This window comes from Bidens hawaiensis, unplaced genomic scaffold (assembly GCF_021521415.1).
Source record: "Bidens hawaiensis isolate Kalapana, Puna unplaced genomic scaffold, B.hawaiensis_p1.1 tig00027524_1, whole genome shotgun sequence".
NCBI classification, from domain to species: domain Eukaryota; kingdom Viridiplantae; phylum Streptophyta; class Magnoliopsida; order Asterales; family Asteraceae; genus Bidens; species Bidens hawaiensis.
In genome coordinates this window covers 70,524-76,893 of record NW_027494449.1, presented here as the reverse complement: position 1 = coordinate 76,893, position 6,370 = coordinate 70,524, and the positions used below count along the sequence as shown (strand labels likewise).

The 6,370-nt window shown below is 35.3% G+C and overlaps 1 pseudogene; it reads right to left on the bottom strand.

Moving 5' to 3' along the window:
* Positions 1-512: 512 nt before the first annotated feature.
* LOC143575476 (wall-associated receptor kinase 2-like) lies at positions 513-3,796 on the bottom strand (annotated as a pseudogene).
* Positions 3,797-6,370: the final 2,574 nt, after the last annotated feature.

Genomic DNA, 6,370 nt, shown 5'->3' with positions numbered 1-6,370 from the left:
ACCGTCTATAACTTGGAAATCTCCCATGATGATTGTTTGGTTTTCCTTTGATCGATTCGTTGATTTAAACGATCTAAAACAGCTGGCCCTAGTTTCTTTCAACTTCTATCGGTTCATAACCTGACAACCAAATCACAACTTGTTTGGGGTTGAAACACCGGGAGAACAAAAAACCGAGAACATGTTCAAGTTTTGATTAAATCGACTCTTTTCGTTTATTAGTGACATAATACATAAAAACAAAAGTATTAGAAGTGTTTATATAGACCCAACTTAAGAAACACAAAATTAAACCTATGACTAATTAAGTAATTAGAAACTAAATCAAATGCTAAAATAAAACAATCTTCAAAGTTGGAATAAGATTAAACCGTATCACCCATATTGTCCGACTATTAATTGGTATTGTTATTTTCACAAATTGCAACTGAATTTTTTATGTTAATTAATTATTTATCCTTTTCATGCGACCATTTCGTGACCAAAATGATGCAGTAACATATTGGCGACTTTTTTCGCGACCAAAATGATGTTGGCTGCAGTGTTTGTTGCTATTTTTTTGATTGTTGTGATTTCGGTTTTAAATTGACCATTAAATGTCTTTTTTCATAGTAGTGAGTACTTGTCTCCAGTAACTACTAGGAGTCTCTTGTGTAACACCCAAAACCCTCACCCAACATAAAGGAGTTGAAACTTAATTGTAGCTAGGTATCTCTAGCACCTGGTAATAATAATCTCCAATTCATTCAACTCAAATAAGGTATATTAATTATAGAGATAAACCATCATTTATTCAAAGTAGCACGAAGAGTATAGAGCAATTGCGTGGGAGCATAAGGAAATTATCAATGACTATCCAAGTGACCCGAGTACACTTTTGGTATGTTCGATCTGATCGAGTATGAAACTTTATAATATGCCCGGTTTGCATATCTCGGATCACTTTTTGTCTACCAAATTTGTGACCTAAGTAACTTACCCGCTCGAAAATGAAATTTAATAAGTTTATTAACATATGTAGATGACGGGGCAGCATACAGGGCGCATGCCAATAGAAACAGAAAATTACACACATCAAAATCCAAAAATTAAGTTTATAGAAGATAAGCAAAACGAACTTGTTGCCTGTTATCTTTCCTAGATCTATCGAAATCAAGGTAACAATTCTGTACCCTTACCTACCACTAGCAATTGGTAATATAGTTTGTTTGCTCATGCTATCAAAAGTAGATGAGCTTGTGTTGGCCCCATCTGTGTATTCATACTCTTCCTTTGGTTCTCTAAGCAAATACTCCGCTTCTTCTTCGTTTGAAGTACTTTGGACCCATGGATGCTTATGTATCACGGATGCCAATATCCCTTCCAGCTCTATTGCTACTTCCTTCATTGTAGGCCTTTCGTCTCCTCTAACCTTTAAGCACCTTTCCGCAAGTCGTGAAACTTGGATGATCTCGCCAGGAACCTCGTTTAGTTGCAAGTGTTCATCAAGGATCTGGAAGAGTCTCCCCTCTTTCAAAGAAGATAGAAAGTACATAGCCAGGTTCCTCTCTTCCTCTGGCCTAGCGAAGCTAAGAGCCTTTCTTCCAGTAAATAGCTCTGTCAGTACTACCCCGAAACTATAAACATCACTTTTGTCAGTTAGCTAGTTAGCTGGCTTGTGTGCATGTACTCAGGATCCAAGTAACCTAATGTTCCTTGCACAATAGTGGCCAACTCAACTTGATCCATAGGTATAAGCCTAGATGCTCCAAAATCCGCAACTTTTGCTACATAATTATCATCCAAAAGTATATTCATTGGCTTGATGTCTCGATGGATGATTGGAACGGAGGCTGCAGAGTGTAAATATGAAAGTGCTTCAGCTGTCTCGGTTGCTATTCTGAGTCTGATGTCCCAAGTTATAGCTAATGACTTGCTTTCGTTGTGGATGTGATCAGACAGCGTGCCATTTGGAATGAACTCGTAAAGGGACTTCTGTTTCCAGGCAACACCCAATCAACTTCACCACATTTCTATGGTTAATTTTGGATAGGATAACAACTTCATTGATAAATTGTTCTATCTGGGATTCACTTTGTTCTGGTAATTTGGACTTCTTTATGGCAACTATTCTGTTATCAGATAGAACCCCTTTATAAACCGTACCATAGCCACCCTTTCCAATAATTCTGCTCTCATCATAGTTGTTGGTTGCCTTCTTAAGCTCCTAAATAGGGAAGACTTTAGCTTGGTCATGAGAACCGCCATCCCCAGAAATTCGCTGCTGGAGCATGATTCCACCATTTTGCTTAAAGAATTTTTCTCTAAGAATAATAAGCCTACGCTTCTTGATTCCGAAGTATAACCAGGTGACAAATACAAGCAAATATATGGCAGCAGCTGAGGTACCTGCAACAAGAAACATGTATCTTACAACATCATGATTTGAGCTCTAGTAGCAGTTCCGATTACGAAAGTGAAAAATGATTGTGACTTTACTTACATATAGCAATTATTGTAAGGAGCGACTGATTTTCCCTGCAACCTGATCCACCAATCTTGCCATCTCCCGAGTAACCTTTCGACATTTACACTCATAGTATCCTTCTTTATCAATACATTTGTGTGTACAACCATGATTTTTATCTTCACACTCGTCAATATCTGTCGAATAGCAAAAGGTCTCAATTAGGTGCAACATCTGGGGCAACAGCTTGAAATATGACTAACAAATGAAGGAAACGAAATACTCAAATATGAAATCTTTACTTACTCTCGCAGCCAATTTTAGTATAAGGGTTGCCTTTATAGCCGTCTAAGCAACGACAACGACATCCAGGACCTGTATAGTTTTGATCACACGTGCTATTTGACTTGCATAAGAAATTATCTGCTTCCTTATTTACCATGTCACACGTATCATTTCCAATCGCCTAATCTAGTACCATCCGCATCTTCTGATCACTTCGAAAATCAAGCAGATCACGGGAAGAAAAGTCGTACTTCCCCTCTTCAACGAGACAATCATAGCTACAAGGGTTGAATTCCAGTATTTTTGTATGGTTATTTGAGCTACCTATTGACATAGCAAAAGTGCTCATTCCTTTTGGAACTGCAATTTACAACACCCAACTCCGGAGCAAGATCCATTTGTGATATGCGTGGTGTTATTACATATAGAAGTGCATCCAGTAGTAATGCGATCGTTCCCCAGTACTCCCGCAATAAAGGCTCGTGTGTCACACCCAATGGCAATAAATCTGTTCTTGGTTGAGATCCGAAAATCCCTCAAGGACAAAGATGCTACTAGTCTTTTGGCTCGACCGGAGCTGTTGTAGCAATCGCTGGCTACAAACATCTGAATCTCCATCTCACTCTTGCTCGTGTTCATATTTGTAATGACTATATTGCTTATCCTATTTTTGAAATAAGGTATCGGTTCCCCAGGGGATGATCGGTCACAGAATACCAGGAAATCAGGACTATAGTAGCATCCCTCACGTGAGCCAAATGGGAATGTAATGGTCACATTACCACATGAACTTTCACAATCTAGCCTGTATTGAGAGCTTGCTAGCCCCAAAGATGCTATAAACACTACTGATAGCAGTAATATTAAATGCATAGCTGCTTTCTCTCTTTTCTGTGTTTAAATTCCTGATGTTAATTGGAGTTCGATTTGAATTGACCGATGATAAAGATCTTATAAGAACATTGCTATTAGACTTGGCACTCTGTTCTGGGTAAACTACTACGGGCTAAATTGGCTCTGAAATTAAGGTGCAACTTGGCCAATTGATGTTTGAAGAGGTCTTTGGATTTTTGTCTTACTAGTATTAAAGAATCGATCTGTGGACTATGAAAATCTTTTATGCTACTATTAGTTTAATTATTTATTAAATTTATTAATACTAATATAAGTGTAAGGCCAAAGATTTATGACTTGCGATATCAAATTACGAAACCCGTTAAATATATTTATGATCGAGTTAATAATTGAAGTGGCGCGAAATCCAGATACGAGATGAGAGCTTCGACACACGTTTAACTTCAACAGGGATATTTTAGTTTATTTGTATTAGTTAGACTATAAACAGGGACTTGTATTGTTCTTATTTGCGTGTGTGTTGTATGTTGTAAATCACCACCCAAGGAGAGCTCACCTTGGGTGTCCTTGGGTGGGTCGGTTCTATCTTTTATATATCAAATATTTTAACCGACAACGAGATCGTTCACGATCCATATTATCATTATATTTTTGTTCGGTCGTTTGATTTACTGCACCCGTCTCGACACGTTTATCAAGTGCAAAATCCGTTCGGTGGTCGTTTTGGGACCTACAATTGGTATCAGAGCGGGTCGAATCTTATGATTCAACTTTGCTCTTGATATTCGGGTTCTATTTCCACTATTACCCAAACCGAGACGTTAAAACCCGTTAAAGTTTTGAAAATAAAGTTTGAAGATCTTGGAAATAAAGTTATGGAAATAAACGTGCTTGAAGTTCGTCTTTGTAGATTTGGGAGTTTCACAGCCAAGTTTAAGAGGTGATGTTGGTTTTCCGGGTTGGATTTGCTGGTGAGTATTATGATGGTTACTGTAACATTTGCCTTTTTTTTTCGGTTTAACTTGCATATGTATTTGTATCGAAAACCCGACCCGTTTTGATCTTTCGGATTCGTCGTTATTAATAAAATGTTGAATTTTGTGTTCGTTTATGTTTCACAAATGTCGGGTCAAGAATACATCCTTTTCGATATGTTAAAACACTTCTTTATGATGAAAAATGACTTAAAACAAACTTTAGGGACTATTATTGTCAATAATCAAAATCTTGTTTGACCATTTTAACCAATCACATGCAATTTACCCATATGAATGAACCATACTCTTACCATTATAAAAGCAAGGTTCCATACACCACTTTGGTTGTTCATCTTCTCCAAAACTCTCTCTTAAATCCAAGTATTCTTTCTTCAAGTTCTTAATACTTTGACTTCTCAAGGTCAAGCTAATACTAATATTTATTTCTAACTAATTCTTGTTATTTAAAGCTTGAGGTTACAACATATATATAATATATACCCCTTGTTTCCTTCAGCTTTCACTTCTCCGGTCACGGTCGGTTGAAGTGTTGTGCTACAAGGCAAGACTACATGGAAAACTCATTATAGTCCTTGATATATATATACTTAACTTATGCTTTAGTTTATGCTTTAATTTTGTTTATGCTTATCAATATTGTTTAGTTCTTGCTTACTTTTAGCTTCCAATAAAGATACTATATAATTATATTAAATATTAGAGTTTCCGTTGTTGAAAAGTTTAAGAAAGTATTAATTTATTTATTTTTAATAATTCTTGTAGGTTTCGTCGGTTTTGCCGATTTTGTCGGTTTCGGGTTCAAAAACAAACCAATCGGCATTTCGTATAAAATATGATTTATGACTTGGAAAACACTTATTACATATATATTAGGTAACTTTTTATAAATTATTTTATAAATACATGTCATGTCTCATTTTTTTGTTAATATTTTCTTAAATTAGCAACTTTTGACGTTTTCGTGTCGCTTTTTCGACACGAACCGTCTAGGACCAAGTCTAGTCATTTTGTCTTTTTCTCACATATCAACTTATGTTATATATGAGAGTTATTCCACTTTAGGGGCTGTTCTAAAACATTCCCTAACCGTGGTGTCGGTTTACGTTAAAAAGTCCTTTTTTCGACCGTTTAAAGTTACCGACAAGTAACTAGACTTAGCAATTTCAAACCAATCATCCTATGCATTATATATACACTTTATAACCTACAATTTATCCTTAATTTCCAGATTTGGTCATATAATTTTAAATAGCACGTTTAAGTCGGATTTTAAGCTCCTAATTTACAATCTATGTTTATCATTAATATGAACAATCAAGTTTATCATTTTTCATATGAACACTTATCAAAATATAACTTAATTTTCCAGATTTCAACTAATATCAACAAGTCATTCAAGTCATCAAGTTCATACATTTCATAATTTCGTAAGTGTTTATTTGACAAAGTTTCTTATTATAGAAATTTTTAGCTCTTGTTAACCTTTTTCACACAATTTTTACAAGCATTATCAAGTAGTAAACTTGTTTATCTCATTCAACTAGTTTGATCTATATTTCATGCATCTTATGATTCTATTCAAGTTTTACTCTCTTATTATTCACTTTTCCAAAGTTTCAATTCCTAGTAAGCATCTATCAAGCAATTCATTTATTTAAGTTTTTGATCATGATTCAAGTTCGTATGAATTTCTAACATATAACCTATTCATTATCATCCAAATCAAGTCAAATATAAAAATATCATCAAATTCCCAATTTTTATATTGAATAAATATTAAAGTTTC